The following is a 23148-nucleotide window of genomic DNA, read 5'->3' on the forward strand; positions in this document are numbered from 1 at the left end:
ACAAACAGACATCCTGGATGAGCAGCATAAAATGCAGAATTACCCTCTTCCTCCTCAGCAGTATATTAATTATGATAATTTAAAGGATATAAAGTTTACTGTATTTATTAATGTTACTTCAGAGGGACTCAGATTATTCATAACTACAGATTATTAAAGCAAGTGTCTTGTTCCCCACCTGACGTCTGTCAGCAGTATGTGACATTCCCATATTCACAGGAATGGGGACTGATCTGTCCAACCCTACCTTGGGTCTGCAGACTTCCCCACAAGTTCCTTTCCTTATTGGCTGGTGTAACAAGAGTTTGTTCCTCCTTCTTCTGCCTAATCACTTTTCCCCCCAAGCCACACACATGCACATGTACAGTCCCTGTCAAATGGCAACTGTACAGCTACTGCATGAAAAGTAACAGGGACTGACCATCTCTAATTTATTTTTAGCTGTCTTTGATGCAGTTTAGAACCAGCAAACATACAAGGAGAGCCAGTGGTATGCCAATACCCAGTTGTGCAGTTGTATCATTCTAGCAAATATGCTTAGTCGTTGTGTTTGAATTCAGAAGTCTCATGGTGGAAGGCACAAAGGAAAACAGATGAGAAAGAGAAATAAGAGATGTGGGGTTATATCAAGGCTGGGTAGTTATTTCAGCTGGAGTCATTTCAGCTGGCTGCTTAATGAGTACTGGGGATCTGTTAAGGGCTATGTCCATCAATCTCTCTCTCTCTTCTCTTCTTTCTCTCTCCCTGAGTCCAAAGATGAACATCGGGTCTCCTGGCAAACTACAGCTTTGGCCAGATTCTGGAAGGAGGGGGAGGAAGAAGGAAAGGAGTAAGAGAGAGACAAAGAAAACAAGAGACAGAGGCGCAGTCCCCTGCCTGGCACAGCAGCAGTTCCTGCCTGCATCTACGACTGATGCTGCCAACAGGTTCTGGGTCAGGACTCAGAGCAGGAGCTTCCACCATGCTAGGAAGGCAGTGGCATCTGTTGTGGATGCTAACAGCAAGTTCTGCACCCAGGCTCCTGAACATGCCCATGGTGTCCACAGCTGACGCTGCTGCCCGCAGAAGCCGTGCCTGGGTCTACAGCTGATGTCCAGTGCTGCTGGGGGAAAACAGTCCCACCCTCCCACTCACCATCACATGACAGCTGGAGCTGCCAGCCACCCATGGGCCAGATCCAGTGAGTTGGCTGCCATCCACCCATGGCCTGGACCAAACCTGCTGGTGGACCAGATGTGGCCCATGAGCCATATTTTTCCCACCTCTAGATTATATCCATAGTTAAGAGATATGGGAAAATACAGAGAAGGAGGAGCAAAGAAGAACAAGAGAAAATGTGGGGTGAGTAATTAGATATCATTCCAAAAAAGGTGAAGGTGGTATTCTGTTCATCCTCTGTCTCACAAAAGAGACCAGAAGAGAAGCTGACTTAATCACACTTCCCAAGGAGTTCTCTTTAGCAAGCCAGCAATCTAGTATCGTTACTGGCATCAAACAATTGAGTGCTGCTATGTAATGAGAGAACAAAGAGTAAGCAAGGGCCATCCAAAGAACTAGGTCCTTGAAATTAAAGTCACATGAACCCAAAAAGATTCACATGGATATATGCAAGGGATTTAACCTTTATTCTTCAAGGAGGAAATGTGTATCGTGACAGCTATGTAAGAAAGAAGGTATTACATGGTGAGGCAATCAAGTGTATTGGCCCAGGATTTCTTAGAGAGAACAAGTCCTAGGCACCTTGGGGAAGCAAACAGCCCATTTCCATGGCTGTGTAAGACTATTCTATATGGTTAATTATAGCTAAGTTCTCAGCTGGTATAAGTGATAAAAGAACAGTGAAGTCAATGAGTCTTCACTCATTTATATAAGCAGATAAGTTGGCTCTAATCTAAGAGGAGTCAGTCACCTGAATTTACCTAGAAGCACAATATCCAGGATATTGCAGTAAAAATGAACAACAAAAATTAAGATAAATACTTAAGGAAAATAAAGATATGTATGTTGGTTGACTGGATTTTTTTTTAATTTTTTTGTCAAAATTGGCGTCTTCAATTTAAAACGTTTCCTTTTAATAATTCAAATGTGCATACTAATACATTTTACATACTGCTGTGCATTTCAAACTGAAATTCAAGTAACAACCTTAGGACCCTACATTATAAAATGTTAGATCCACTATGAATGGCACTAATTGCATTTATGAGGAGGATCAATTTTCTAAAAAATACTTCCCTTCTAGTGCTCCAACTTTTTACAAGTCCATTAAACAGCATATAACAAAGTAGGTTGTAGCCTAAGCCTGCTCATGCCTCTTTGAACAAGTTTGTTTAGAAGGTACCAACTTGCCCTAACTTCAGACTAATACAGCTAACTACCTGTCTCTAGTGCTGGCTATTAAGTTGAGAAAAAACAATGAGACTAGAAGGCAGCATATAGAAGATCCTCAGTAAAACAAAAAATTCAAAATGCAGTAGTGTAAGTAGCAAAATTAAAATCTCAATTCTCAGTACTCCCTAACTCCAGATTTAAAAAAAAAAATGAACCTCCCCAAACTTTAGTGGTAATTAAAGTGGTAAAATCATCTTATTTTTGCAAGGTTTAAAATAATTAAAATCTAAATTGACTTCCAGACTGGGGATTTGTGGGTTCATATTTAGTAGAAAACAGAATCTGAAACACATTCTACATTTTCCCTCTCTCTAAACAAGCTTAAGAGCAAAACCCTTGGACAGAAAGTTGTTACAGAAACTGAATAAAGTTGGAAAGAATGGGTGGTATCTATTAAAGAACTGTTGTAACTTTGCCCATCTAATTTCAGCTAAAACAACTTTCCAAACAATTGTGGAAGATGGGTGGAGACAACAAACTAACTCAGTCATGGGCCAGCTCAAGTACATTGTAGGTAATGTATACAAAGTAGAGAACAAATCCTTCCTTCAGAAGACATGGTTCATGTCGACTATTTAGCCAATACAAAAAAAAACCTCTGTGAGACAGGTACTATATGCTTAGCTTTGTGTGTGGCAATATAATACCATATTGCATGCTAGTTTCCTTAGGATCAGTTTTCTAGGCCTCTAGTACAGAAATAAGCCATTATTTCAGTTCCAACTCTTCTCTACTCATTAACACATTCCTCACGTTCAAAAAGCTGGGAGTTTGTCAGGCTTCCAAATTGGCTTACTCATTTCTAATTATTTTAAAGTACTTTGCACTTTCTGTAACATGACATTTTACTGAATTATGAACATTTCAAAACAGATGCTGGGTATAAAAACATCTGATATTAAAAAACAAGAGGGTTTTTTCCCCCCCTTCCACACCATACTGTTCTCTTCGGGGAAGCAAGTTTATATGGATCATCTGGTTGCAGAATGTTGCTTTAGGGCTGGAGCACTGGAAGCATTTAGCATGTTTTTGGTCTCTGTATTATAAAACCTACCATCAAGAGAATTCCAGGACTTCAGAACTTGGTGGATGTCAGCAAAAGCTATCAGGAATATTACATATTTGTGAGTCTATATTAAAAAATGTCCAAGTCATTTCCTATAATGAAAACCTGTTTGTCAGAAAAAAAAAATTTTGTAATGAGTATTAGTTTTTTTGCATATTTTTTTGAATATTGGCATTCACAGGATGGACCTTGCATTTCCTTTTATTTCCTTACTGGTATCTCAGATTGCCTTTTTATTATGAACTATTTTCCCCACCCCCCATTATGAGTTTTAGCTTTTGGCAACCATTCTGTAGAACATGCTTTATAAAACAAATATAGATGTGTATATTTTGGTTGTAATTATCTTTTCTAGAGGTCATTTAAAAGTTAAAATCATATGCCTTGAATTTTATCAACATAAGCAACAAAAATTGTTATGCTAACTGGATACTGAACACATCTTGACATTTGAAGAACATGGAGATGAAAGTGAGGCTTTTGTGCTCCAGAAAATGAAATATAATTGGAAATGTCAGCAATATTAGGAAGCTAATGGAAGTACCAATAAAAGCATTCATAGGTCACAGTGCCATGGTAATAAACTTTAAAATATAAAGTTAAAAGGTCAGTATTCATATCTATTTTCTTGTATTACTTTATTTTAAGTTAAACCACATTTTTACTGCTGATCAGAGGTAATGCCAGAGTGCATATCTGCAAACTGATCACCAAAAATCCAGTCTGGGCTTCATACATAATGCCTAGGTCTGTTGTATGCTAAATGTGTCGGATCATTTCATAAAAAGTAACAGACAGAAGAGCCTTGCTAACTGCCTGACAGACATTAATACATAAGATTTATGACCTTATAAAAAAAGGTAAGATTACAGCAATGTCCAAAAAATGTCCAGCATGTTGACAAAAGCCAGTATGAGGAAAAAAATCATGTTTTCAATTGATTTGGAAAAAACTCTATAGTATTCAACCCCCTCCCCCCCTTTTTTTCCCCCCTCTAGCAAAATGTAGCTTTACAGGCAGAAACACTTTCTCGGCCCATTACAGTCTCTCTGCCCAGTAGAAAATGATCCCAGATTCAGGCCTTGTAAATAATCCAGACTAGTTAAATAAAAGAAAATGAAAAAAATCTCATTTCTAACTCCCTGTTTCCTCATTTGCCCATTTGGCAGCCCCTAATCTTTCTGCCCTGGAGTAAAGTCTTTCCAGCTATTTGCCCATCCAGCACAGCAAGTCTGTTATTTTAGAAGCATACATTTTCCCATCAATTCTATGCATCGCTGAGGCATTTTGGATACCTAATATCACTAAAACTTACTAGTTACAACTTACCAAAAAGACAATGCATTGCCCATTAAGGGCTCAGTCTTCCAAATGCACACATGCTTAATTTTATGTGAATTCATGTGTATAATAACCTAAGCACATGTGTAAATGTTTGCTGTTTCAGGCGTAACATCCTATTCTTTAGTCATTGGGCTTACAACTAACTTGCACTGGAGTAGAACCATGCCCTAGGGCCCCAAGGTCCCAATTCTGCACAGCCAAAAATTAGGATTAGTCATGTTCTTGAAGTCTAGCACAGGGGTCGACAACATTTTTTGGCAGAGTGCAAAACACACCCATAACTTTGACTTCTAAGATGTTGGTGTGCCAGGGGCAAACAAAGAGGGAGCCACAAGGGGCCCAATCCTTGCTGTGGCTCTGCAGCCCTGGCCCCTTCCCTGCCATTTACCCCAAGGTGCACGTGCCAAGTAAAATGCTTTTGTGTACTGTGCTCTGACACCTGGGCCAGGGGCTGCCCAACCCTGGACTAGCATATACTTAAAGGGTTCACTAGCTACAAGGCTAATATTCCATATAGTCTATTATTACTAAAAATACTTCAAAAACTCATCCGAAGAAAACCAGAGAATTTTACCAATCTCAGAGTTCAGGTGGAGTGATACAGGCAGAAAGATCTATATATTCCCGATAATATATAATATTCCTGATAACCAGAGAATATTCATTCTCATGGATTTTAATGTCATTTCTAGCAAAACAATCCTTACAACGAGAAATCAATGACAAAAGTTACAATAGATAAAAGTTATGGGACAGTACGGGTGGTGGGGATGGGGAAGAATTGTAAATATTCTTTAAACTATGAAAGTAAATTTCAGCTTATTGATATTTTCATACTTATTGACTGCATCTACACGAGATGCTGACTTGCAGAAGTTCATTGCTACTGAGCAGCTGCATTGTGTGGCAGGAAGTGTAATGCAACGCTACTGTACAGTAAGCATCATGAAAAAGTTATTTGGCAATGCTACTGCACAGTCATTTAGTACTTGCTTACACAAATAGTAGTTGTATACAAGTACTAAATGACTGCACAGTAATGACTGCACCATCAGTGTCTCGTGTAGATGCAGCTATTGTCTATGAATATTCAACTGCTAGAACTTTACAAAAAAATCAAGCTTTAAGCTTGAGTAGTTGCAATGTTCAAACCACGTTACAGATTGTAAAATTTGTGACTGGTTTCTTAACAGCCTCTAATTAAGTAAAGGACAGAAACAGTATTGTGCAGCCAGCAAGGAAGCATCTTGCAAGAATTTCCTCCTGTAGCTATCGTCAATTCAGGTCTTTCAAGCAATGTGTCATTTAGAGCATTTTTTGGAGGCTCTGAAAAGGTTGGACAGGAATAGCATGTCTTGTACGTGTGTGTGCAGGCAGTTAGAGTAGAAAGATGTTTTCAACTGTGGTTCTAAAAAACAGCCAGAGTGCTGAACACAGCAGTAGCAGGAGCAGGAGCAGCAGCTGGTGGCCTGTCAACACTAGGGCTCTCAATATTGCTAACACCAGTGAAACCAACTGATATCACAGTGAGAAATGTATATAAGAATACCCCTACTACAGACAAGGCAAGCATGAGCTGTTAACATGTACTATTCCTGGGCCATCTGCCAAACTTGATTTATTTGTGGAAGAAATTCTACAGATAATATTAAATTGGTAGAAAAATCTGACACTTTAATAATCTGTTTGAAGGCCACAAATAGAAAATGAAATAAGATAGTTAAATATTCAGTATGAATTATTCATGTTGCTCTTTAGAGATTGGTGACCAATACTTTGAATTATAGTAGAAAAACAACAAATAATTGATGCAGAACATGGAGCACTAGTGTGTTCAATTCACTCCCAATTACCAGTACATTTTATACCAGGTGAAACTTGGATTCTTTTCCAAGGTTGGTCTCCTAACAGACTAGATGCCAGTAGATGAGTCTTGATTAATGCATGGATCATTATGCATCAGTAGAACGGCTGAAGCTTTCCCAAGAAATGAGATAGGCATCCACACACTTAACACTTATGCAGTGCTGTAGATGATGGTACTCATCATCTAAGTGAGTGACTAATTCTAATGTAACCAGCTTGCAGCTAGTCCAGTGTCCTTCCTTTATGCCCTACTTTTTCAAATCTTGTACAAGAGTCTGCTATATGCGAGACTTAAGAAAAGCAGATATAGATCAGAGATATCTGGCTTATCCCTACCTCAGGAAGGCTTTAAACTAAAACCTTCTATTTCTAAGAAATTTTCAGAAACTCCTAGTACTGCTACAAGTTTTATGGAAGGTCTTCTTTTAAAAGGGGGAAAACAAGTATTTTTAGGGTATCTTCACAATGACTAGCCTCTTCAAGTCACTCCACCATCTCCAAAGTGTCTTAATTTGTTCTTGGTTCAAAACTTCTTACTGCTTTTCTATGAAGCAGTTAAGCCAGTGGTTCTCAAACTTTTTTACTCATAACATTCTTTATTAAAACCAAGGTACTCTCAGAAGAAGCCAGGTTTGACCTTTCACTTGTTTCTTGATTACGGAAAAATAATAGAGCAATTCTTCTGTGCCAAAGAACCTAAAAAGACCACAATGGTTCATAATGTTTCTGACACTATGAATTCCTATTTGAAATCTTTCGGTTTATCTTGTGAATCATGTGTAGGTATGTACACAACTAGAAGTGCAAATATTGTGATGCAGCCTTAAAAGGATCTAATGGTGCCCCAATCGAGGTAAGGTAAAGTAAGGGAAATCATTGGTGTGAAAATACTCATGTTGCCAATAAAATGAACCTGTGGACCTATGCTACTCAATGTCTTCATCAGCGACTTGGATGAGAGGGTGGCGAGCACTCTGTCCAAATTTGTGGATGACATGAAATTATGGGGTAAAGTTAACACACTAGTAGGAAGTGGACCTGGACAGGTTGGAAAAGTGAGCAGAAAAAAATAGGGTGCAGTTCAACAAAGACAAGTGCAACGTACTGCATCTAGGGAGAAGGAACCACCAACACACCTATAGGCTAGACAATGACCTTCTCAGCAACACAGTGGCAGAAAGGGATCTTGGAGCCATAGTTGACTCCAAGATGAACAGGAGTCGTCAATGTGATTGTCACGGGGCGGGGCGCAGGAGCGGCCGTGATCTCCCCGGGCGCCCCTACCGTGCCAAGTTGGGACTCAAACGCACCCTCTTTCTCACCCGCCACGTCTTGGTTTTATATACAGTTTTATATGGGAGGCTGCCTTCTGTCCCCTTGGACACGGTGCTCTCATACTGGCCCTACTCTATGCAGTGACCTGGTGCACCCCAGCCTTCTGGGCTATGCATGCCTCCAACCTCCCCTTTAGCACGCCCCAAGCCTCGCAGGTGTACTGGACATTCTTATGTCTCTATGTGCGTTCTATGTAAACACCCCTTCACAGGGACCTCTCCGATGAGCACCCGCTCTGATCCTCCTAATGTACATGCTCCCTCCCCGAGCTCTGTCCCACGCACCCTGCCCTACCCAGGGTTCTCCCTCGTGCACACCCTCAAAAGTGCGTTCACCCCACTCGGGCTTGTACTCACATGCTCGGCTGGCGCCCTGTTGATCCTGGCACAAGCCCTGTCTCACCCTTTCTGGACTTCTACTCATGTGTTCACTCTTCTTCAGGCGCTTCCCGCGCCCGCGCTGGGGCCTGTCTCGCGCTTCCCGCGCCCGCTCGCCTGCTCTGGGCTAAATACCGCCCCCCAAGGGGCTGGGGTCACAACACCCCAAACGCAGCGCCCCTGGCGCCAACTGCCGTGCCTTCACTCTGGTACCCGAATGCTGTGCCCTCTCCGGGCACCCAGGAAAACCCCATGCTATTGGGGATCTCCCCTGAGCCTGTCCCGATAATCACCCCCCACTGGGCTGGGGTCGAGCCACCCCTAAACGCAGCACTCTCTACCACACTGGGAGCACCCCACTGTACTGGAGGGCTCCTAATGAAGCCTCCTCCATCCCCTTATAGCCTCACACGGTCCTCCAGTGTAACCATACAAACAAACCATAAGCCAACCGGTTATAACACCAACACAACACCTGGCTCTAAAGCAACTCTAAGCCAACCCGGCTGTAACCCCAGAACAAGCCTTGTGGCTACAACATAAATCCGGCACCACTCTGGCCCTCTTGCAATACCTCCTTGCCAGGGGTTCTCTCTACTCGCATCATCAGGCAGATGGTCTGGCTGTTCCACTTGGCTCGGCTCGGCAGCAAAGCTCTTTCTCCTCAGGCTGCTAGATGGTAACTGCCCTGCTCTGCTCTGCCCTGCAGCAGAGCTGCTACTTCTTAGGCTGCTCGATGGTAGCTGCCCTGCTCTGCTCTGCCCTGCCCTACAGCAGAGCTGCTGCTTCTTAGGCTGCTAGAAGGGAACTGGCTCTGGCCTCAGCCTCTTCTGTTTATATGGGCCAGGCCCAGCCCCCTGGAGGTCAGCTGACCCAATCTGTTGCCTCGGCAACTGCCGGCTGTGCTGCCCTGATGACTGAACAGCTAAGCCCTATTATCAACGCCAGTAGCAGGCACCCCAGTGCCCTGCTACAGTGATGAAGTGATCAGCACTCTATCATGCATTAGCAGGTGCATCACAAACAGGTCCAGGGAGATGATACTTCCCCTCTATGCGGTAATAGCCAGGCCGCAGTTGGTGTACTGCATCCAGTTCTGGGCACCACACTTCAGGAGGGATGTGGACAACATGGAGAGGGTCCAGAGGAGGGCCACTTGTATGGTTAGGGGCCTGCAGGTAAGGCCCTACGAAGAGAGACTGAGGGACCTATATCTCTTCAGCCTCCACAAGAAAAAGCTGAGAGGGGATCTTGTGGCTATTTACAAATTCATTGCAGGGAAAGAGACAGCAAGGAATAGGAGATGGTCTGTTTACCAGGGCATCCCTTGGAATAACCAGGAACAATGGACACAAACTGATGGAGAGCAGATTTAGGTTAAACATCAGGAAGAACTTCTTTACGGTAAGGGTAGCCAGAATCTGGAAAGGGCTTCCAAGGGAGGTGGTACTCTCCCCTACCTTGGGGGTCTTTAAGAGGAGACTGGATAAGCACCTGGCTGGGGTCATATGACCCCAGCGCTCTTTCCTGCCCAGATGATCTACTGATAACGATGATCTATTGAGGTCCCTTCTGACCCTAACAGCTAAGAAACTGTGAAACGATGACATTATTTTAACTGACACTTTTTTGATTTTGGAAATATTGGTACTATCCTTTCTTTTCCCACAAAAATAACTAGGAAAGCAAAAATGTAAGATTCAATACATTACATAAAACTGTTAATAACACTTGAGAATTAATCCTAAAAAAAGTCTTGGTCTAACAAATTGCACTTTTTATAATCACTGGGAAACTATATAACTGAATCTGGGTCCCTTTCAGAAAATAAATTACTTTGTAGAATATCTGCCTTGTTTCTTACTTCAATATTGATCACTTAACATAAAAGTGATGATAGAGTCCAATGTTATTTATTTTAAATCTTTTCTTTCTCACTTATAAACTAGCAAGATCTGTTTTCTAAGGCTCAACATTATTTTGCTAGAAGTGACTTTTCATGATTATTTTTAATCCCATAATTAATAAATACATTTAATTCAGATTAATATTACAAGGGGCTAAACAGGTTTATCAATGTCATTAATACATCAGAATTCAAAATGATGCCACATACTGATTGGCTACTGTTTCTATTAGGCACTATGTTAGCGCAGAAGAATGAGCACAGATATTCTTTTCATTTAGTGTTACTCATTTATTTTCTCATTAAATGGAAACATTAGAAAATGCAATAGGCAATCACAGTGAATGAAAATTTTCTAAGTTATCATATGAATATTTTGGATTTAAAGTAATTTAAAACATATATTATGGAAAGCCACCTTCAAAGAATGGCAAACTGCATGAAAGTATATAGATCCTATGCTTCAACTCACAAAGAGAAAATCAGCAGCTATTTATAGGAATAAATCTGGATGAATAATTTTGAATTCTGGACTAAATTTTGTACAAGCAAATGCTTTTCTGTGCTTCTGGCAAATATGTGATACTGGCTGCTATTGTAAGAAATATTCACTTCTGTGGTTTGGTTCTCTCAGCTGGAGGACCATGCAAGGCAGCAGTCATTCGTTCATCACAGGATATTAGGCACAACCATTGACAATGACAAAAATACTTCAAAAGAAACATTGTGAAAAATGGTGGTTTTCTAGACACTTTCACAAAACACGTTGCTGTTTTGAAAATGAAAAATTAGTTGTGCTTTTCTAGCTAAGTGGAAGCGTGTGGCATAAAAAACTGAAGAAAACCACAAGAAATAATTTAATGTGAATGCTAAGTGCCTGCTGTCTTCATATCCTACAAGTTAATACAATCAAGACCTTTTAGGCCTTAAAAATGTGCTTAACAGATAATATTACATAAACTGTATATGAAAATCTAAACGGATCTAAAAGGGATATGGATCCCTTTTGTGTGCCTGCTCTTGTAATAAGTATGTCCAGGCAGCCAGGTGTCCACCCCTTCATACTCCAAAGGCACATGCAGACATTACATTTAATTTAACCTAGTTAGGATTAGGTTGATGTAAATACCCATCTGTGCAGAGGTTCAGGGGGTTTAAATCAAGGCAAAAATAGTGGGCCAGATCTAAGTAAGTTTACACAAGTAAGTGAACTAACTTAGATCAGCAACAGGTTAGCCTGATCTAGTGAATGTCTGCAAATGTTTGGAGTACAGCCACTCACCCCAGCTCCAGGGCTGAGCTTTTCCTATGCCTTCTCAACCCTAACCAAGCTGTTTTTGCCTCCCAACTTCCCCACCCTAAACAGACAACCCACCCTTGCATACCTGCCAGCCACCCCAATCCCACCAAACCCTCCTGGATTTACTAGTCCCCCCACCCCAAGTTACTTATACCAGGATCCCTACACAGCTCCCAGTACCAATGAATGTCTGTACACCACTTCCAACCTATAATCACACAGCTTAAAGTAAGGCAAGTTACCATAGACAGGGTGAGGCAAACTTCTATATGCATCCCAAGTGATTTTGTTCTATTTTCCAAATTTTCACTTGATTTATCCTGAAAGAAATGACTTCTTAATGTCTCAGTAGAAGTAGAGAATGGTATCTTGAGAGTTGAAAATATCATGATAAATAACAGGAACTCAGAGGATCCCATTCCATCATTTAATAATCACTCAAGAAGCCAAACATTCAGCATGAAGCCAAAGTCTAAGTCCCTAAAGCAGAAGACATTGTTTGGAGATCTGGGAAAGCAGAATGATCGAAAAGGTGATGATGAATCCCCTCCTATGGAAACTCAGGTTACAATATAAAAGTCGTGTATGGGGCTTGTGCGGGGAGGGAGCTACCTGCCAATAAAGGTGGACTCAAATGTAAACTGGAAAATTTCCCTCAAGCTTAAAAGAAAGCAAGTGGGAATTCTGCAAACACATGGAAATATTATGGTGAAGTTAATAACACAGCTAAATGTCTGCAAAAACCACATGAGGAGTCCTGGGATTTGAGTTAGAGAGGATACCTTGACAAGATGGCATCAAAAACAGTTTGCAGAAAGCTACCATATGGGAAAACCAGTAAAAATAAGAAAGGGCATTAATAAGACAACCAAAATTACTCACCAAAATGTGGTAACGGTCTGCAGTGCTCTACAGACACCCAGAAACAAAAGTAACGTAGTTACTTAGTACTTACTGCAGCTAGCTACCTTGTGCAGAGCAACACATTCTTTTAGTACAATGTTGTCTTCTGTGACAAGAACATGCAAGAGGGGGGAATCAGCTGACTACCCAACTGTATGTGCTCACAGAACCTCTGCAGATCACCATGCAACTGCAGTTTGCTGGTCTGGAAACCCTACTTATAGTGAATGAAAGGTAAATTCAGGGCTTATAAAGTCCAGGATCAGATTAAGAGCAAAAATTGTACTTCAGGGACAAGATGGGGATAGTAGAACACAGCCCCAAAATTCAGGATGATCCCAAAACATGTGGGTGTTTTATTGTATTAAAGTGGATCAAAGAAAGATCTACAAATCATTACTAAGCTTCATATTTTTCATTTGGCAGAACAACTGTATTTTAAACTTTAACATTGACTGAAGCTTAAGTGTATGATGGATATATAGTATGCCAATATCTGTAGCTATTATAAACTTTCTGTAAGTAAGTTTTAGTAGTTGCTTGGTAGTAGATGCTATAATTAAATCTTAAAGGGCTAGACCAAGTTGCATTACTTTATGCTATTTAAATACCAAACAAATATAGAAAACATTTATTTGTACATTGTGCAGAGTTGTTAAATCTAAAGCAACATGCTTTTAATAAACTTCAGTATTTAATATACAACAACTGTCCTATTAGATCTAAATTAAATCCTTATTTGTTAAACCTTTAAAATGAAACCACAACTTCCTTCCAATGTTAATACAACTACTTAGAAAGACTAAACAGAGTTCCACGGTCATGAACTATATACAGTGAAATTCAAGAAATGCAAATTTACGTACATACAAGGAGTGAACACTAGAAATGAAAGAAAATTATTTTTCTCTGACTCTCCAAAGAAATCTTCCCACTGCTTTCAGCATGTTTATTTTTATCTGAACATCCAAATGATATTTGGGTTTCTTATTTATACTTTGTACAGGCCACCAGGTCACAGAGAGCGTGACAACAATTTTCCTTTCCTTCTGCAGATTTAATCAATTCATTTGTTTGAGTTCAGTTTGATTAAAAAGTTGGACAGTAAGCCATGACATTTACAGCGGAGACCCACAGCACTGCATTCTTGATCCACATTTAGTCCCACTGTTTGCACATAGACCCAAACATTCCAACCATCAATTGTCCATCGGCTCTGAAAATGTTAACAATTGGCTCAGCGCTGGGAAATTTCTACAGGAAGGAAATGCCATGAGAAATCCTTCTCTGAAGAAATCCTGTTGCAAATAATATTGCCTCACTGATTAAGGATGAATTTCCAGATTTAAGGATGATATTGAGAGGGAATGGGAAAACTTAAAAAGCCTGTTAATATCTGTGAATTTCTTCAGGTGTAGTCAAGAAAAGCTAGTTTTACCTGATTTGGAAAAACTTTGATCAGATGTTGGATTCCCAGGTATTTCTGGTCAGCAATCACAAAGGATGAGTCAACCACTTTTTTTCTTTAGGCTAGCTGACTAGATAATTCTATTTTATAAAACTTCAGATGTGTGCATCTATAACATGCATTGCACATGAAGTACTTATAAGCCACACAGCACAGTTTATTTATCAAATAAGCAGCCCAGGTTATGCATAGGTACCTAAAAAAAAAAGAGAGAGTACATATACTTTATCTGAAAAAAGGGAAAATCTGCATAAAACATGGAGAAAAACCTGCTACCACAGGAAAGAGGTAAGATGGATTCTTTCAACTTAGTGTCATTATTAAAGTATGGATGACTTAGGTCCCTTTTAAAACTTCTTCATGCCCCTAACATACCAATACAAAATGATAGTGGTGAAGCGGTAACTTTAATTTAATAATTCCTTGCTTTCTTCAATATAAATGCATTGCTAACGTTATTACAATTACCCACAATTGTTTCCTACAGATGAATTTTTTGTTTAAAGTAACATAAATTACCACAAAAGGAAAACATTTTTATTAGTGATATTATATTAGTTCTGCAGATTAGCGGCTATTTGTCTTATTCTCCTGGTACAATAAGAATACTATGCATGAATATATTATTCCAGTTGGAAAATATACAAGGACTCTTAATACCAAAAAAGTAATTCAAATGCTCATTTAGTTTACCATCCATTACAATGAAGTGTTGGGATGCAAAAGATTTTCCATTGCAATTGGTTAGGCATGGATATTCTATCAGACAATGTATAATAAACAATTCATAGAGTACACATTAATATGTAACAAATGTTTTACAAAATGCATAAACAGGTCTGTTGACTTAAGGCTTTTCTGCAAACATGCACACCACTTAGGATATTTCTAACATTAACTTCTTCAAATATTTTTCTGTATTACATGCCAACAGCATGCTAAGTGGTATATGACAAGCATAATATTTGCTGAAATTTAGAAGAGACTCTTATAAAACAACCTCTTTGGGGCAGAATATATTTATGTGGAACACAGCAGTGTAGATAGGCCCCTTGTTGTCTATTGTTTGTCTAGTTCCAACATTAGAACTGATATACTTCATTACTGCTGTGCTGTGCTCAGTCTTCCAAAGTCTGTTAAGAAGCATCACACTAATGCAGTTATACTATTTCCAGTTTCAGAGCTAGCAGGAAATGTCTCTTCAGAAACCTACTCCTATCATGTAGACATACCCTAAAGCCCTCAATTTAGAAAAGCTTTTGCTGTGTATATTAGCATGTACATAGAAAAGGCTACCCAGACAGGTTGTGAAATCTCCAAGAGTAAGTTATACTAGAAACTTGACTAGGGTGGTTTAGTCAGAAATGATCCTGACCTGAGCAGGGGGTTGAACTAAATAACTTCATGAGGTCTCTTCCAACGCTACTAGTCATGGATACACCTTTGTACAGTGAGTGATTTTGGGGTACACTGCATATCATACACAGAAATATTCACAACTTGGATTTACCATGATCATGTTTGGTAACTATTTTCAGCTAATGTTAAAATATGTTTACCTTTATCATTTTTAAATTGATATGAACCATAGCTTTGGTGCAACCAATCTCTAGAGTGTGCACCCAGAATTGGCATGCATATCCACCAGCCAGGAATAGGAAGTGCTAGCTTCACACAAAAGCAAGTACATTCCAAGGGCAAGGCCAATCGTCAGGGGAAATCCAGACCTCCAGGCACTTGATCCTGGAGGACAGAATACAAAAATAAATATGAGGGAATGGATTTAAGATATTTAGGAGGTGCTTGATGGGGAGGTGGACCATACCTTGGAACTGAATTCTGGTCCCCATCTGTTAGATCTGGAGAGTTGGCAGGGAATTTGGTCTTTGGAAACACTGACAAGATTCACTGAGGTCCTGTACCCTGCCTCTAAATTCTACAGTTACTTTTTTGGTACAGTCTGTCTTGTATAGAAATCTTGTTTCTGTTTTTTATTCTTTATGGATTATTTAGGCTGAAAGTGAATTTTCAGAGCAATTGACAAATTTCAGGTATATCTTCTCTGTAGAGGTGAGGATCTATTCTAGTTTACAAACCAAAGATGAAGACCCTAGGAACTGGTGAGTTTTCCCTGTTGGAGCTGCCAGGTCTGGTCAGGAGCTAGGGGGAGCAAAGTGGGGCAACATGTAGTCTGTTTCCTAAAAACGCACAGCAGAACAGCAGAGAGGTACTTGGGGCTCTGGAACCCAGGCAGTAGTTTGTCACAATGCTTTTCTATGATTCTAAATGCTTTGGTGAATACAGACAGTGTGAAACAGGTACCTACAATTTTGCCTTGTGGGCAGCTGGCAGGCTGCCACATGGTGCCCAGTGGGCAGGTGGGTGGGACTGCTTCCACCCAGCAGCATCAGCCCTTGACATGGTGGCATCAGCTGTGGACTGAGGCAGGTCTTCCAGCAGTGGGCGAGCAGCATTGTCAGCTGGGGATGCTGCTGGCAGGTTCAGGAGCTCCACAGGGGACACCACAACCCTCCCTGCACCTATTTCACAGTCTGTATTCACCGAAGCACAGTAGAACCTCCCACCCAGAGCCCCAGTCCAGAAACTGCTGGCAGCATCAGCTGTGGACCCAGGCAGGAGCTTCTGCTGCCCCAGGTGGGCAGCAGCATCAGCTGTACCACCGCTGGCAGGTTCTGTGGCAGGGCTCTGGAACCTGCTGGCTGTGCTCACAGCTGACACCACCACACACCTGCCATAGCAGAAGTCCCCGTTTGTGTCCACAGCTGGATTTCAGGGCTCCTGGCAAACTACAGCTGTGGCCGGGTTTGGGAGGGAGGGAGAGAAATGGAGATGGAAGAGAACAGAGGTGGGGGGCACCAATCCACCTGCCCCCCCCCCCACAGTGCAGGCTGGGCAAACCCCAGACTGGGGCTCCCTGCCCCACTTCATCCCCCACCTTCCCATCCTGCAGACAACACTGGAGCTGGGAGGGGGAGGAGGTGGCAGGGCTAGAGGAGAGAGGCTTCACGCAGCCTCTTTCCCCTGGATCAGGTACAAAGTGGAGCTCGATTTTCACAAGGCAGATGCAATAAGTTGGCAGCCATGCACCCACAGGCCAGATCAAATCTTTTGGCTGGCTGGATCTGGCCTGTAGGCTGTATTTTGCCCATCCCTGCTGTAAGTCATGTTTCTGGAACTCTAGTCTTTATTTCGCTCTCTGCTGGACAGTTTCTAATTTGTTCAAATCTTGCATGAAATATAGTTCTCAAAACTGGACTCAAGTAAGACCTCACCAAGTAGAACAGAAGAATCACTTTCCTTGACTTGCAAGTGTTGTTTCTGTTAGTACAGCCCACTATAGTTTTGGCTTTTTTTTTCCTAGCAAGAGTATGCTGTAGACTTATATCCAGCTTATGGTCCACTATAACCCCCATATTTTTTCCACAGTACTGCAACATAAGCAGTCATTCCCCAGTCTGCATAAATGCATGTAATTTTTCCATTCCAAGTGAAAGACTTTGTATTTGTCTTATTGATTTACATTCCATTACTTTTGGATTACTACTCCAGTTTATCCTGGTCATTCTGGATTCTAATCTTGGCCTCCGTAGTGTCTGACACTACCCAATTCAGTGTTATATGCAAATCTGCTCTGTAGGTACTGAATCACATATCCTAAATCATTATGGAAGATATTAAACAATACCAGATCCAGGACAGACCCCCAGGGTACGCCACTTGTACCTCCTCCCAATTAGAATTAAATAAATTGACAACCACTCTTTGATTTTATTAGACCGCATTACTAATAAACATAGAGTTTCTTCTTTGGAAGCCTTTCTAAAGATCTAGAATTTGTTTCACTAATTTATTAATTGTGAAAATAGAAAAAAATCAAAATCAGTATATTTAACTTGTAATCCATTTTTCTTCTATAATTATTTATTACATCTTTGGGCATTAACAAAGTATTTGGTATTACAATATTATATTATTTCATATTATTTTCAACAAATGTATAAGTAAATAATGCCATACAGACTGTAGCAAAAGAAACAGATTCTCCCATCTGGCTTTCAGTTCTAACTCTCAGTAGGCCAAATGTTTTTACTTGGACAAAGACTTCAGAATCTATGGAATTATTACATGAAATAAAAGGGTAACATGCTGGTGAGTGTTTCACATTCTTTCTAGCTGCTGGTCTACAGCAGATTCCTCTTTACCATATATTGATTGGTCATTTGCATATATGGGTTCTTTGCCTACTTTCCCACAGGATGAACATATTTCCCATTTGTTAAATTAAAATTTACTTAATAGCTTGCATATCGTCACTTGGCATATTTTGGTTTATTGCATAAAGATGAAACTAGAAAAAAAAACAATGCTTGGTTAGGCAAATAATCCAAACATAGAACAATATGCAGAATGATTTTCCCTCATAAGTAATTTACATGTTTTAAATTATGAAACATGCTTTAATTTAACCAACGATTACATCTTTTTTATCATCTTACATTAATAAGCGCCAGAGATATACTTAATATGTTTCCTGTCAGCAACTACCAGGCCTCTTAGATCATTTACTCAGTGATATGCCTAAGGCCACAAGCATGTTGCACTTAAGATGTGATTTTGTAACCAGCCACACATTCAGGCAATAAATAGCATGACAAAAAGCATGTAATAGTTTTGTAGCTGGTTTCAATCCCTCCTTAAAATCAACATGTGGGCAGGTGGACTGCACTGGTGCTCAAATGGGCCTCAATGTGGTCACCATGTTACTCCCAATCAGCTGATCGGCAGCCAGCACCAGGGGCTCAAACCGCCTGCTGGGTCTCCAAACCCACCTGACAATCAGCTGTTGTGTCTGATCCCTGCACCCAAATTCGTATGTCCCGCCATGTACATATAGCATTGCAGGAAGCGTGATTCTTGGGACCGTGGCTCAGATCCCATCCAACCTTTAACTGAACATCTGTCAGAGGCCTATGAGAAAGAGAAATAATTTTTATTATTCCCACACTCTGTCAAATGTAAAGGCATAATGGGGCATAACAATTGCAGCTGAGCAGCAACAGGTATATTTTTCAATTTATTTTCCTGCCAGTCTTTAAGATGTGACCAAAAAAAGTGTGGCAAAACTTTAAATTAATACTACATTATGGTCAAGAATTATGCTTCTTGTTTCAAGTCTATTTTTCACCTTCTGCTTATTTGCACAATTTTGTTGGTGAAATGGCTAGACAAATAAAAGGAATGTACTGTATTAGGATCACAATCCTGGACTGTAGCAAGCTGTGTATTGATCTTAGCTTAACTGCGTAATTCTCTTAGATTTGTATAATGGTATTGATGGACAAAATAGTTTGCAGAGTAGATTTGCACCTTATACACTAACCAAAATGTGTGCTTTCACGGGTTGAAGTTCACTGCATGAGATGCTTTATCTGACTGATTGCAAAGTCAAAGTCAACTGAAAACTTTTTGTCCAGTGTTATCAGAAAAATATGAGTATAGTTTGGCCAAATGATTTCACTGGGGAGTTTTGTGTAGGAGGGTTGTAGGAGAATTTAGTCCGTTGTGTTGAAAAAAAAATGTTACAATTGGAAAACATCAAGTAGATAACTGCAAAGATAATAGTGTATTTGTGGCCTCATTCATGGGCTCTTTTTTTCTATCTTAAGCCTTTTTTTTCAGTGCTGTAAGAAAACAAAGCTAAAGCCTTATGAATGAAGACAACATTAAGTAGAAAATATTTCTGTAATTAAGAACTTTCCCCCATCCTATCAAAGGTCCACTTCCACCCCAGGTTACTTGTGATGCAAAAAAAAGTCTTGAAAAAGGGAAAAGAGGAAAACCAGACTCAAGAAGCCCATAGTGTTTAAACAGTAAGAAAATTAAGTGGATTGCAGTGTAAAGTATTTAATTTTCAGGTCTCATAGCACAAGGTTATGGTTTCTGTAGTCATTATCTAAAACAAGAAAGCAAATGAAAAAAGAGGGTATATGCCAACACTCTTTCATGGTGATGTGCATTAGTATGCCTGCGTCAGCTGATGGATGGCAATATATTTGAAGAGGAAAACCTCATGTTCATAGGTCTTTCCAAGGATATAGGAAGCATAAAAGGAACAAATGTTAAACAAATATAGAAATGAGTAAGGGTGTGAACTAAACTAAGTATGCCATCAGAACCAAAAAAGCTACCTAGTTTTATATCAAATAAAGTACCTGTCATTTAGATAAAATAAGTGACCATTCACAAAGACAAAAATTATTGTCAATATCAAAATATTACAGGGACACAACTTAATTGAACAATCTTAAATAACTATTTAGAACCTCTGTTCCATTTCACATTGCCTATATTTTATTTTTGTTTACTCAAAAATGTAGGGTTTGGCAGGTGAATAAAGCAAGGCGGTGTTCTGCAGACCTCTACAAATCCAGGGATCCTGGTTTCCTCCGATTTAGAAAAATCCCCAATTTTCCGTTTAAAAAGTCACCCCCCCCCATGATTAAAATGAAACACCACTGATAAATATTTCATTTTTCAATATATGTTTCTTTTTAATCATGGAATAATGTAGATTTGGGGTTACTTTCTTTCAACTGAAAATTGGGGATTTTTTTTTAATCAGAGAAAACCAAGATCCCTGGAGATCACACTTGTATTTGACCACCAGGCAAAGATTTTTGCTATTTGCAGGGTTTCCTTAAGACAACAAAAGGATATATCCCTGAAGGAAAAGGAGATGTAAAGACCTGAAAAAGAACTCATGAAATATGTGGAAAAATCATATCCTTGCATGGGATATGGAGAAGGCAACTTACGGTAACTTACATTAAGCTGCCTAAAACTAAGACAGGATGTGTCCACTATCCTGAGCAGTGTGGGCAGTCTGAAGTAAGTAATTGGGGGAAGGGTGGCCTAGAAGGTCTGGGGTGGGGGTACAGTTGAAGGTCAGGGTTGGGGATGGTAGGAACAACACAGTCTCAGGGCTGTGGAGAGTGGCTAGGCTTTCCCAACCTTGGGGATGTGCTATCCAGAGGTGAACTAATTTAGATGCACACCATCTTGGGAGTGATTTAAGCACCATGAGTGCTTGTACAGCCAGGCATTTAGACTGGTCATGGTTAGGTCGATCTAAATATAATGCTTGTACATACCCTCAGTGATCTTATTCCCTTTGAAATTTAAGCCTGAAAAAAAGAAATCAACTATATCATTTCAGAATGCCAAAAAATCTAAAAATTTCACCAAATAAACTGTACACAGAAAATAGTTGCTTAACTCTTGCTCTGGCAACATATTTAGATTTTTAAAAAACCCTCAAAGGCCACTAAGGGCACTAGATCTTTCCTTACTTATACTAAAAACAAATATAGATTTGTTTTATACAGATATATAGATTTATACACACACTTTTTTTAAATACTGAAAACAATTGCTAACTTAAAGACGACTAAGAGAAACTGAGCCTCAAACCTTCTGTTTATACTTGCAATAAAAGGTTACATGGAAAAATTGTAAGCTATGACCTCTACAGTTTGTCTTGATAATTACTGCAGCTGATCAGAAGTCACTGGCTGAATGACCACATCTAAAGAGATTTTTGAATGTCCTCTTTCACCAATTTTTTTCCTTCTCCTCTGTCTGGGAACAGTAATAGGGGAGGTGACTAAAAGAAAAACTTGGGGAAAACATCAAGATCATAGTTTGAAATAACAGTTTAAAATAAGAGGAAGGAAGGGAGGGTAACAAATCTGCCAACAAAATTATGGAAGCCATTGCAAAGTTTCAAGAATTCCACCACCCAAGTATTGTACACTTACCTAGGATAGTGAAACTCTAGTATTCACCATCTCTCAATGGGACAAGCTAACTGTACCAAGTCACAGGACCTACTGATTCCAGTGCAGAGAGCTCATTCTTACAAATTCAAGAAGGACCCACTTAACTAATATGGATTTTTTGCAACCTTACTGAAAAATTCTAACCTACTCCCCAGAAGAATGGTTTGGGAATCAGATAAAAACACCTCACTACTATTACTTAATTTGTTCCTTCACCTTTAACTGTTACACACTCTTCCATTTTCTGCAGATCCTTGAATAATTTTCAATTCCTCTTTTGTGGAGATATCCAGTGTCATATATTCACACTTCCTAGTTCCATCCTTGGTGGTAAACCAAGTGACTTGGATCATGGTATTTATTGCATATTTAATGCATGACATTTAGTCTGCCTTGGTCCTCTATATTTGCCAATATTCCATACCCAATACCAGGATTCCCTGCTTTTGCACATTTAACCTGGAGAAAACGGCCCAGTGCTATTATGAATGATCACTTCTTAGGCTCCTAGAAAACTTATGGCATCTTTCAGGAATTAGCATAACTTCCTTCCTAACTGATGTGCAAAATTGCATTATACTGTTATGATTTCAAAGGCGCTGGATATGGAAGGAAAAAAAGTGAGATTTGCACATTGCTTGAGGACTCAGAAAACAAAAATGATAGTATGAAACTTCCAAAGCAGGCCTAGCTTTTAATAAAACAAAGCTTTGGGCCACTGCCCTCTCCTTGTGTGGTTCTCTCTCTCTCCCCTTCCCCTCTGCTCTCCCTCACACCCCACAACACTTTCCACCCTGCCGCCCCTATAAGCTACTAAATTTTTGCCAAGTTTCACTCTCATTGTTAGAAAAGAATATATATGTACAGGCTGAGAAGCAACCACATTTGCTCTGCTGTATCTTAAAACAGCAGTCCAACCAGAAAAATAATTGGCTAGATCAGCTTCCTTTTGCACAAAGCTGGCATTCTCAACTGCATTAACGCCTCTCTCGATTAGGCAGCAAATGGGGAAGGAAAATGTGCACATACTACAGGTTTCCACAGTATTGTCTCCACTCAGTTTCCACAGAATTTTTCCTCCTTTTTTAATTTAATGCCTCTTGCCAACTAGCTGGATTGTCTTCTACTTGCCCAATGCCCAAGTTCACTGTGTTCCCTGAAAAATCCAACTTATATTCAGCAACATATGATAGTGACATTATCTTTTGATTCTTTATATATAAACATCTAAATGAAAGCAGACTATATATCCATATTCTTCTGAAGCACCAATTAGCATAGTATCCAAGTGCCTCACCTATATTATATTAATTTATCCTTAGAACATCCTGGT

The sequence above is a fragment of the Crocodylus siamensis genome, chromosome 2 (assembly GCF_052110815.1).
Source record: "Crocodylus siamensis isolate JL-2025a chromosome 2, ASM5211081v1, whole genome shotgun sequence".
NCBI classification, from domain to species: domain Eukaryota; kingdom Metazoa; phylum Chordata; order Crocodylia; family Crocodylidae; genus Crocodylus; species Crocodylus siamensis.